This window comes from Artemia sp. Qi Xiang Cuo, chromosome 12 (assembly GCF_049724085.1).
Source record: "Artemia sp. Qi Xiang Cuo chromosome 12, ASM4972408v1, whole genome shotgun sequence".
In the NCBI taxonomy this organism is placed as follows: domain Eukaryota; kingdom Metazoa; phylum Arthropoda; class Branchiopoda; order Anostraca; family Artemiidae; genus Artemia; species Artemia sp. Qi Xiang Cuo.
This window is the reverse complement of record NC_142805.1, coordinates 64,624,935-64,637,481: the sequence shown is the minus strand read 5'-3', so window position 1 is coordinate 64,637,481 and position 12,547 is coordinate 64,624,935. Positions and strand designations below refer to the sequence as shown.

The window sequence follows — 12,547 nt, the reverse complement described above, 5'->3', positions numbered from 1 at the left end:
TGCTTGGGAGAAGTTATTAGTCAACTAGTTGGAAAAATTAATTACAAATTCAAAAAATGAGACAAAAATATTCCCCCAGAAAAGAAACAAAGACAGATAAATGAAGGAGCATGTACAATTTATGTCCATTAAATGTAAGATAGAAACAAACAAACTTCTAATATCTCCCATTAAGAGGGAGACAGGGAGAGAGATGAAAGTTGTAACACAATAGTCATAATTAAATTTGAAAAAACCCTATATTATTGACATATTTTATGCTATTTAGAATAAATTCTAACTATTATTAGTCAACTAGTTGGAAAATAAATTGTTTTCTGGGGCAATATTTGTTTTAGCTAGTTGGCAAAATTAAGTTTTGCTGGGGAGAAGTTATTAGTCAACTAGTTGGAAAGATTAATTGCAAATTCAAAAAATGAGACAAAAATATTCCCCCAGAAAAGAAACAAAGACAGATAAATGAAGGAACATGCACAATTTATATACATTAAATGTAAGATAGAAACAAACAAACTTCAAATATCTCCCATTAAGAGGGAGACAGGGAGAGAGATGAAAGTTGTAACACAATAGTCATAATTAAATTTGAAAAAACCCTATATTGTTGACATCTTTTATGCTATTCAGAATAAATTCTAACTATTATTAGTCAACTAGTTGGAAAATAAATTGTTTTCTGGGGCAATGTTTGTTTCCAGCTAGTTGGCAAAATTAAGTTTTGCTGGGGAGAAGTTATTAGTCAACTAGTTGGAAAAATTAAGTTTTGCTGGGAAGAAGTTATTAGTCAACTAGTTAGAAAGATTAATTGCAAATTCAAAAAATGAGACAAAAATATTCCCCCAGAAAAGAAACAAAGACAGATAAATGAAGGAGCATGCACAATTTATGTCCATTAAATGTAAGATAGAAACAAACAAACTTCTAATATCTCCCATTAAGAGGGAGACAGGGAGAGAGATGAAAGTTGTAACACAATAGTCATAATTAAATTTGAAAAAACCCTATATTATTGACATATTTTATGCTATTCAGAATAAATTCTAACAATTATTAGTCAACTAGTTGGAAAATAAATTGTTTTTTGGGGCAATGTTTGTTTCAGCTAGTTGGCAAAATTAAGTATTGCTGGGGAGAAGTTATAAGTTAACTGGTTGGCACACTTAAGTTTTGCTCGGGAAAAGTTATTAGTCAACTTGCCGGCAAAATAATGTTTTGCTAGGGAAAAGCTATAAGTTAATTAGTTGGAAAATGAAGTTTTGCTGGGGCAGCATTTATTGTCAAGTAGTTGGCAAATTTAAGTGTTGCTGCAGAGAAGTTATTAGTCAACTAGTTGCAAAATTAAGTTTTGCTGGGGAGAAGTTGTTAGCCTAGTCAACTAGTTGGAAAAGTTTTGCTGGGGCAACATTTATTGTCAACTAGCCTTAGTTGGCAAATTTAGATTTTTCCTAGCGTATACAGATGGGCCAAATTTTCCAACTAGATTACTAAAATGTTTTTAATTATAAGGAGATTGGATAGTACCATTCTATATAGGCTTATAAACTAATTTTTTCTAATAGTCAAAGAGTGGATATCCGTTTAAACATACCTACCAAGTTTACATCAGAAATTAAAATTACCCTCATCCCCCCTAATGTGCAAATATATACCCTGAATTGGTATATATATAGGGGTAGGGGTAAAATTCATTTCTTAGAAAAATGATTATTATAGGCTATTTGGAAAGAGCATTAAAAAAAGGGATTGAGTGGTAGGCTATGTTTACTTTATTTGTAAGTCAATAATATGAACTGAGAAAAATTTACCAACTTGTGTAGGCTATTGGAAAAAGTCTGGAGTTATAGCCTACCTTGCCTCATTGGGGAGAGGACCTGAGAAGCAATTAGCCTATGATGGGGAACCCCAATATTAGGCAGTATGCAGTAGCCTATAGCCTAGCCCTTTGTCTGTAGTATTTTACGTTGAAGTCTAGAGCCTATGCTAAAAAATTTAAGAACTATCCATACACTACTATCCATAAAGATTTCATAATGCACCAATTAAGAAGCTTCAGGAATACATCGTAAATATTTAAATTTTCTGCCATTCTTTTAAGCAAGTTGCGGACTCTGGCTTTTCGGAACTTTTGGAACGTGCGAAAATTAATACCCAAAAAGAGCGATTCTCCAAGAAAAGAGAGGTCGAAAGGTTTGCTCATGGCCCCTTCCGCTGCTCCGATGACTGTCAGAGTATTTAAAAATTAATATAACGGTCAATATATACCAAATCATATTATTGAGTTTCAAATAAAGTGAATACACAATTCGATGCCTTTTTTTATGCTGATTACGAATATAATAAGCATTTCTGTTGGAAATGAATTTCAGCCCCCCCCTATATAGGCTATACCTAACCTAACCCTGAATTAGCATATATTGGGGGGGGGGCTGAAATTCATTTACGATAGAAATGCTTATCATATTCGTAATCAGCATAAAAAAAGACATCGAATGGTGTATTCACTTTAGTCCTAACTCAATTATATGATTTGGTATATATTGACCAATATAACTTATACTATACCCTTTAAAATATTGCCCTGTATTTTCTTAAATTTACATAAGATGAAAAGTTGGACGGGCTTCCAGCTTAAATGAACCTCCAGAATAATGAATGAGATAATAAGTCTCAATTTTTTTATGTTTAAAAGGCAATACTCAGCTAAAAATTTGCATATGTTGTTTTTTAGTGTTCCTACCTTTAATTGAACTACTTTTGCAACTTTTTTGACTTCTCTGTAGTTAATTCAATTTCCATATTTCAAGATCTAAACACATCTCTCTGGCTATTGTCATAATTGCTTTTTGACGACCTGGAATAAAAAAAAATTGGGGAAAGTAACTTTTTCATTTATTCTATGGTGCACTTCAAGCGTAACAAGTCAAGAAAAATAATTTTCTATCTAGTTTTTATCTGACCTGGAACGGAACATTAGCCGTAGAAGATAATTTTTTTTTTTTATCTCTTCAAGATTTTCTATTTCGTTCTCTTCTCAGAAATTTCTTTACAATGTCTGTATGTTACAAATAGGTTTTAAGGACACATTCCAAGGGATTAGAGAGCTACTTGTATGGCAAATGGATGGCTTATAGTATAATAAATCTTGTATTGTTTCGGTCAGTAGTCTGTTTGCTGTTTCAGGTTTTCAGGTTAAAGTTATAAAAGAATTTCTCATGAAGATTTTGCTGCTGATGATGATCACTGGTGTATGTGATTGAAATATCCAGTAACTTCTGTATCTGTTTTTCACTATCTAATAAAAGGATCTATTCCTATTCGAACTCTCTTTTTTTGTCATAGAAGGGCAGTGTGATCTTGGAAAAAATACAGACGTCGTATATATGGAGATGATAAACCAAGTAAATGTATAACTGTAAATTCAGAACATTTTGTTTTGTAATGAGAAGAAAAAGATTCTGCCACCTTTATTAAAAACTCCTCTTATATTTAAGCAAAATTAAAAAACTTAAGACTTTGAATGAACCCGATTAATGAACCCTCTAAGCCAATGAACTGGAAACTATCTGTGACTCGGAACTAATTATTTTGTTCTGTATAAATATAGTTTGTTTTAATTTTGATACTTCAGTTTTGCTGCTGATGATGATCAATGGTGCATGTGATCGAAATATCCAGTAAATTTAGTATTTGTTTTTCACTGTCTAATAAAAGGACCTATCCCTATTGGAACTCTGATTTGTTTCGTCACAGAAAGGCATTGAGGTCTTAAAAAAATAGACGTCGTACAAAAAAACAGAAGTCGTAGATACATGGGCGCCCCTATGAGGGAGGTGCAAAGGGGGCTCCAGCCCCCCTGGCTGAATGATGCTGCCTTATATTTTATATTTTGTTTTGAGATTTCTATTATACAGCATTGGAAGTGCCGCTTAGACCAGGCAAGCACCCTTCTAAAAATCAGCTTATGGGCACCCATGCTTAGCTAGTGTAGATGATTTAAGCGTCCTAGATAAAAATCGTAGCAAAATGAATAATTTTTTGGATGTTTTGGGAAGGTGCAATAATAGATTTGAATATCAATGTTAAGAAGACTAAGTCGCTTAGACTAGATAAAGATGAAGAGGTAGTGAGAGAAGGGTAACGAGCTGACAGATCGTCTGTGCAGGTTCACTTACTAGGGTTTTATTATTAGTAAAGATGGTGGATGTGGTGAAGATGCGACAAATAGATAGTGAAGGGCCAGGGTGTTTTTTGACAGCTGGAAAAAAGTTTGGGAGAGTAGGAAGATTACTCAGCGAACCAATATTAGAATATTGGAAGCTACAATGATGGCAGTGGTCAGGTGTTTTGCTCTGAAAACGTGGGTGCTTCGGAAGACGGAGGAGGATTTGCTATATGCTTTACACAAGAATTGTGTACGGATACATTTAGGTACCTATTTATCGGACCGTATATATAAGAACAAGCAACTACAAAAAATGTGGTTATATCCCTTTTTCAAGGGCTATAATGAGAGAAAGATTTTGATGGCTAGGACACATTTTGAGGATGAACCACGAGATTTTGCCAAATATTGACCTTTTCGGCAATCCCTATGGGGCCAAACGAAAAGTGAGTTTTTACCAAATGGAGTGGGAAGAGGGTGGTAAGGAAGGCCTTAAGGGAAATTAGAACTTCCCAAGAGGGTGTAAAGAGGGAAACTTCGAATAGATTGGGAAGGAGGAGGATTGTGCAAAGCTGCTGTGGTTTTTGGCAACTTAATATTGTAGTTAGTTGTTAGCAGTAGTAATAGTAGTAGTAGCTGTAGCAGTAGTAGTTGTAGTACTGGTAGTAATAGTATTAGTAGTAATAGTAGTTGTAGAAGTATGATCAGAAATCAATATCACTCAATAAACGAGACCTGAAGCAAACTGAAATTACAATGAATAACTAACTTAGTCCTAAAACGAACCAAAATCACAACAAACAGGAGCAGGGCTTTCACCTCCTGTGCCTTTTTAACCACAGAAAGGTCATTTCCGTTTGCCCTAAACAGTATAATTTTCGATCACTGTTGTTTTAATTTTAAAAACGATAAAAAAAAAACTCAAAAAGAGAGAAAATAATCATAAAAACCAAGATTACTGAAAATAGCTAATGAAGATAATCTAGCTTATAACAGAGAAGTTATAACAGAGAAAATGTTTAAAATATGTTTTGTTTTCCATAAAATTGCAGGTCAATAAAAGGAGTATTTTTCTCTTTGTTGGTTTTTCTGCTTCCGAATTAAGATTTTGGCTTGCTATTTAAATTTTGAACATAATTTCGCAGCAAATATTAATATAATTTTATTATAGATTTTTAGGAATAGGTAAGCAATATTGTTTAAAGAAATGGATTGAAAATCTGCTTAATTCTTCACCTTCTATAGTAATGTAGCAACCCTGGTCCCCATCTTGCAATCACCTTTGATATTTTGTCTTAACAGCCTGTTTGGTTAAATAAATGCATTTCTGGCTTATTTGATAAAAAGACTTCTTCCTTGCTTGAAAAAGAAAGAGAAAAAAGATAGACCGTCAAGGACCAGATTTGTTTTCGATTGAAGTTCGAGTGGTTCTGAAATTTTGGTTCAGGCGTCTTAATGGCCTACGTTTTCAATTTTAAAAAGATCATAAAGATTTTGCACTACGAATAAATACAGCCAAGTTTTTTTTAATTTGTTTTTCTCTTATTTAGCCTCTTTTATTGCTCCCAAGTAATATTGCGAACTCTGCTTGATTCCAGGTCCAACATTCCCGCAAAGTTTCAGCCGGATCCCTTTCGACGTTAATTTATCCGTTTCGTTGTTCCTAAGATATTGCAGATACAACCCTTCCACAATCTACAAGCATGAAGTGTTTTTTTTTATTTAATTCAAAATTCCTTAAAAAATAAACTGTATACTTTAGCCGTTCATGAGCTGTCACAGATATACCCTTTTAACAAACGGGATGTACAAATTATATTTTGATTTAATAAACCCCTCAAGGGGGTCCATTATCCCCAAATATATTTCCTGAAGGTTTCAACTCACTACCTTGAGCTTTTCCTGAGATGCTACAGGTTCAAAATAATGAAAATATGAATACATGCAGTGTTCTCTGATTTAGTTGCAAATCCTCCTATACTCCCCCGACCCCACGTTTTTTTGAAAACTTAGATGCTCGTAGTGCCTTTTGATTTAGTCCAACACGGCCTGAAAATTTAAAAATAATACCCTTAGGCATTGCTGATGTATTGCAGGTACACCTTTTTCACAGCCTGAACGCAAATAATGTATTTTGATTTGGTCAAAAGGCCCCTCAATATTCCTTGACAGCTTCAACTTAAAATCCTAAGCCGTTTCATGGATAGCCCAGATAGAAATGTGAGAACTCCGTTCGACTGTCCTCAGTGCATAAAAGAAAAGCAAAAATACAAATTTAAAAGTAAAATTAAAATCAAAGATACTTCCAGCGAGTGAAAAAAAGGAAGGGTAAATAAATATTTATTCACAGGATACAGTGATTGATTTTTCTCGGAGTTAGTGGAGTGGGTTAAATAAAAGAAAATCTCAGATGGAAGCAAAGAGTAACATTAAAACTTAAGACGAAGAGAAGTTGTTACGTATATGAGGGGAGCCTGCCCCTCGTGAAATCTCCATTTTTACCATTAAGTTTGATTTCAATTCCCCAATCCTTTAAGAACGATTACTCCAACACAATGGTTGTTGACACGGGAAAAGGACTCTTTCTAAACTGCTGTAAACCTGTAGTGAAAAAGTAAGGGGTTCAGGAGTGGGAAGCAAACCTCATATACGGAACATCTTTTGTCCTTCTTATGTATTGAAGCTGCTCTTACTCTCATTTAAGAAAATTTGTTTTTTTATTTAATTTATTGTAATTTCGAAATATTGCGAAGTGTGACAATTTTTTAGTTTTATATTTGCCACCATATTGTACTGCAGAAGCGAAATTTGGTCTTGTCCTGATTATTTTTTCCATAGGCTTTAGATTTTAAGTTCGGACCTCAGGCAAGATTAATGAAAACGAAATTACATTTTAAAAAGCTACGTATAAATTCTTTCATGGAGCCAGAAAAGTATGTTTTTTTTTAATAGCTTAGCCAAGGCTTACAGTAAGTTGAGGTGGAGTTTCACATCTTTCGTCGGAGATGACTATTTGAAGCTATGCAGCCAAACTTTTGTTCTATCAAGCGAAGTATCTGCTTGTAACTGGAAAACTCCGTTGTAGCTGATAAACAGGGAGGCACCATTTTATGTTTGAAGGTGGACTAAAATTAAAAAGTGATTGAGATGTGTAACGCTTACCTGCCCCGCCCCCTAAGATATCCCCTAAGCTCCATCTCTTCGGCCTGCGGAAAGAAAACCCCTTTTAAACCAATGATGTGATGCAAAGGTTTTATTTCTTTTTCAACCAAGAAGTGTAGTATGGTATATATGTAGTTCAGGTGATCAAATTTCTATCTTTGACTCTGTACACTATGTAAGTCCAATGCTATGTAGGTCCAATTTGCACATTAATCGCAATAAAAGTACGATTTCTAATGTTGTAATGAAGCTTTTGTTTTTACCCATAAGGGGTGAAAACAATAGTTTGTTTATACTGAGACTTAGGGTTTTAATAAAATTCACTGGTTTATTTGAAGAGATTTAATTACCCATAAGGAAACTATCAGCATTGAACTCTATGGGTGTATGTAGGGAAGGGCAGAGGAGGCAGCTGTCCCTCCTAGAACTTCAAATTTACACTATATATGGCTGAAAAATCAGATGATTGAAAAAGCTAGATGGCAAAAAAGCAGTTGATAAAAGGTAGATGGTTGAAATAAAGCTGGAATGACAGAATAAAAGTCTAACAAGAAGCAATTATCCATAATATCTTGAAAATTTTTAGCTCTAATCCAAGAAGATTAATGGTGAAGCTTATTGGTGATTTAGTATTTTTGGTGATTACTTATTAATAAAAGATTTCATAGGTATGATTGAACTTCCTAGCAATGTAAGGTTTTGTGAACAGCCAATATAACTTCAGCTCCGCCCATCCTTCATCACAGAATCGGCTGCCCCCCCCCCCTAGACAAGAAGCTACGTACGCCCATGTTGAAGTGTCCAAAGACAATAGCATTCCCCTCACTCGTAACATTCTAGATTGTATCCGCGATAACATTATTCTCATTAGAATTATAAAATGACTCAATTTTCAGTTGTCTCTCCTCATCCAGAAGTACACAAATAGCATCGATCCAATGGGGATACTCCTTAGAAGCAACAAATGAGTGAGATATAAATTTTTTTTATAAAGATTACGACATATCAACCTTTCCTAACACTAGATCTATCCTTCCTATAAACCCTGTATGTGAAATCCTAGTATATATATCTTTATGAGGCTATGAGAGTGTCTTTTTTATAAAAAATTGCATCCAAAGCCTTAAAAACAATCAAATATAACAGTTCAGTCAGGGGCGGATCCAGAATTTCTTAGGAAGGGGGGGGGGGCAAAATAGGTCGACTGCGATAAACTTGGGTTAGGAGCAAGTTTAATTACCGCAAACTTGCGTTAATTAAGTAAACGACACTACTTTAGACTATGTTAGGGGGGGGCGTCCACCTCGCACCCCTGGGTCCACCACTGAGTTAGCCTTAAGCTTTTCACATACATAACGTTCAACTGATTTTAAAATAAATCTGACGCTTTTATCTTCCATCTGGTCTAATGCTGTGGCTATTAATAGTATCTTTCTTTTCATTGCCTTAGAAGGATATTATTTGAAAAAAACTACGTTTTCTAAAGAGTTAAAGAGGCTGAGTCACAATTTCGAACCTTAAAACGTACAGGGATTAGGAGGTTAGAGTTGGGGGGCTGCCGCCCCCCAAACCCCCCGCTTTTACAGCCTCTTTTGCTAAGGTTTTCCAAGTCCTGTAGCCTGCAATCAGTTGGTCGTACCAAGTTCATCACAATGTAGCTTGTTATCAGTTAGGGAAAAATCTCCTGTAAAAAATCCAGCAAACAGGCTCAGTACTGTTTCTAATCAAAGAGATGCAATAGGATGTTCTTACGGTAAAAAATTCAAGCAGACTTCGTTCTTGTTGCAAAAGCATTTCTTTACAAGGGAAAAAGTGGGGGTTGACGGGGGCGGAAGACCCCCAAAATAAAAACCTTAACAAAAAAGGCTGCAAAAGCGGGGGGTTTGGGGGCGGCAGCCTCCAAACTGTACCTCCTAATCCCTGTATGTTTTAATGGTCGAACTTGTGACTCAGCCTCTTTAACAATTTAGAAAACGTAGTTTTTTTCAAATAATTTCTGCACGTTTTTATACAGTTTATTACTTATTATTGCTTGACTAACTGTTAGTTGATCGTGTCAAGGGTTAAAGTTGGGGACTGCCGCCCCCAGAACCCCCCGCTTTTGAAGATTCTTTTGTTCAGGCTTTTGATTCCTGAATACTCAAATCAAATGCATAGTAAGATTTTCTTTTTTCAACTTTTCTTCGAGCATGAGGGTATACGGCATGTTATCAAAGCAGTGGAGACTTACCTGCAAGCTGAAGGTCAACTTTGATGTTCTTCTGGAGACGCTTGTTGAGCCTAAGGATTTAATGGATTGGATTTAAAAAAGAAACTGAGTTTCTTTTTTAAACTTTAAATTTAAGAGATACTACTTTAAATTTAATATATAAAAAATTTACTCTGACGGGGAATTCAACCCGGGTCTTCCGCGTGACAGACAGCAATAGTGATCACTGTACCATCAGAAACCCTTGGTAAATTATTTTTAGTCTCTGCAATCTATTTTCGACGCAAGCAAATACGAAGTGAAATTTTCGTTTTTCGACAAAAAAACTTCTGGGAAAGAGCTGGAATTTTTGGAAGCTTGCAGTCAGTCTTGTCAGGTTAAGAGGACTATTTTGATCTAATTTAATAATGATATACTATGCTTTTAGGAATTTCAAAAATTAACATGGGCTCTCATAGGAAAACAAGGTTTTCCGTAAATGTAAATTCGGGGGATAATTTCTTTGGTCTGAAAATATCAAAAGGCCCTAACAGGTCGAATTCCGCTTCGATTGAGTCCTCATTCAACTGGATTCGTTGCCAACTGTGGCCTGTAGGCGTGTCAGATAAAAAAAATAACTTGATATTTGGTTTTCGGAAAACAGGGAAGGAGTGATCGAATTAAGCTGTCCCAGGCCCTAGGACAGCTTATCCTCTAAATTTCAGCCCGATCGAACAACGTTAAAGGGGGTTGTCGCGGGAAATATTAACATGAGCTCTTATAGGAAAACGAGGTTTTTCGTAAATATAAATTCGGGGGATAATTTTTTCGGTCTGAAAATCTCCCACTCTCTAAGAGGTTGAATTCCGCTTCGAATGAGTCCTCATTCACCCGGATCCGTTGCCAACTGTGGCCTGTAGGCGTGGCTAAAAAAAAATTGTATGAATATTAAGTGGCTATATTTGGTTTTTGGAAAACAAGGAAGGAGTGATCGGATTGACCTGAAATTTTGAGGATAAGCTCCCAGGCCCTAGGAAAGCTTATCCGCTAAATTTCAGCCCGATCAGACAACGTTAAAGGGGGGCTGTAGTGGGAGGGTCGAAACTTCCGGCCCACTTTCCCCATGAAGATAAAGTCGGAGGGGGGGGGGGTAAAATTTTGCATGTTTCTTAGTTTGAGCTTAGGCTACAAAATGCGATCACCGCCATCTCTCTGCGACCGCTAGGACCGGAAATCACTTAACATTGTGGTGGGTCGCCTCTTTAAAGAGGCACAAGTGTGCCTCCTTGATAAAATTTTATTATTATGCTGCTTGGCTGTCTGGTCTTTGAATCTGTGACAAAAGTCTAGTTTAATCTCACGAACCCCTTACGGCTTAGTCGGGAGTAAAAAAAACTTTATCGAGGCTTTGTCGAAGGTTTTTCATTGCTTTGGTTTTTTTTATGCCATCTAAGACCTTCTTATCTGCAATGAATGGGCGTAAAAAAGTCATAGATGGAAATGAACGGGAAAAAATTTGAAGAACAAATTCGTTGAAATGGTTCTTTTTATTATTTGTTTCTGCTTTGACAGTTTATGTGTTTTTGCTCATAAAGAAAAATGGGTTTAACCTGTACTACATGGTCTTTGTTCATTCGTTCGTTTTCTGCTATACCAACTTTTCAGTAACACTAGCCTAATTAGTGTGCTACCTAGATAGGATCTTTCTGAAAAGCAGCTCTATATGCAAATCATTACGTTAGGCCTAGTCGTTTTAGTGCTAATGCAGTGGTTGTATTTCTCAGAAAGAAACACTGGAAAATTCTGAAAACTGCTTTTAAAAATCTTATAGCCTAATACCACTAGCCTAGCCTTCTAACCCTTCTAGGCTACTGCTAACACCTCACCACAGCACCAAGCCACCCAGGTAAATTTGCAGTTTGCTATATAATTTAGGGATATCCACTCTTTGACTATTGGAAAAGATTAGTTATAAGCTTATATAGAATGGTACTAGGCTATCCAATCTCCTTATAATTAAAAGCATTTTAGTCATGTAGTTGGAAAATTTGGCCTATCAGTATAGGAAAAATCTAAATTTGCCAACTAGTTGACAATAAATGTTGCCCCTGCAAAACTTCCATTTTCCAACTAGTTGACTAATAACTTCTCCCCAGCAAAACTTAATTTTTCCAACTAGTTGAAACAAACATTACCTTAATTTGCACTTTGGAGCAAATTAAGGTCCATACTGGATCTGTTGTGCCCCGGGTCTAAAATTTGTCACTGTGTTAGGGCCCAGTGACATGCCATAGGAGAGGTCTGCTGGAGAGATGCAATTTAAGCCCACTCGGTAGCAGTGGCCACGAGGTAGGTATGGCCTGTAAAGACCATTCTCAGTGGTATAGAGCTGACACCACTGCACAACAGCAACTTCGGATCAAGTATGCAAGATGGTTGGGTATGACAAGCAGCATCAGCCTCCTAGCAAGACACTCATTATGATAAAGTTGGCATCAGTCAGTAGTTGAGTGGGACGGACAGTCCCACTCATATTTCCATGGCTTGTTATTCCATTCCTTGTCAAGTCTGGACTTGAAGGATGCAGCCGTAGGTGCAGTCACGATTTGAGCTTGAAAGCTATTCCAATTGTTGACAACACACTCAGAGAAGAAGTGTTGCCGCATTTGTGTTTTGACAAAACTTTTTGACAGCTTATGTGAGTGTCCTCTCGTATGGTGCTGACTTGAATGTTTCGTAAAGAAGGGGTTATTTGGTTGTGCGTTATACTTGTAGGTCAGCATCATATCACCACGGCGGCGTCTGAAGACGAGTGTTGGCAGCTGCATGCGTTCCAGTCTCTTGTTGTATGGGAGATCTTGTAGGCCAGCTATGCACTTTGTGGCACGTCTCTGAACTCCTTCAATTAGACTGGTATCATTCTTATAAGAAGGGGAGGTGAGACACATACCAAAATCCAAAATGGGTCTAACATTGCCCCAGAAAACAATTTATTTTCCAACTAGTTGACTAATAATAGTTAGAATGTATTCTGA

The 12,547-nt window shown here is 36.2% G+C and overlaps 1 protein-coding gene across 4 annotated transcripts in view; it reads right to left on the bottom strand.

Moving 5' to 3' along the window:
• Positions 1-2,080, bottom strand: part of LOC148946406 (zinc finger Y-chromosomal protein 1-like) — an 87,400-nt gene extending 85,320 nt beyond the window's left edge. For 2 of the 4 annotated variants that reach the window (XM_089098444.1, XM_089098447.1), the window contains exon 1: positions 2,012-2,080. The gene's annotated coding sequence lies outside the window, so the exon portion shown is untranslated. Of the gene's footprint in view, positions 1-1,849; positions 1,987-2,006 lie in introns of those variants that run through there. The other 2 variants (XM_089098446.1, XM_089098445.1) reach the window with 2 other exon arrangements.
• Positions 2,081-12,547: the final 10,467 nt, after the last annotated feature.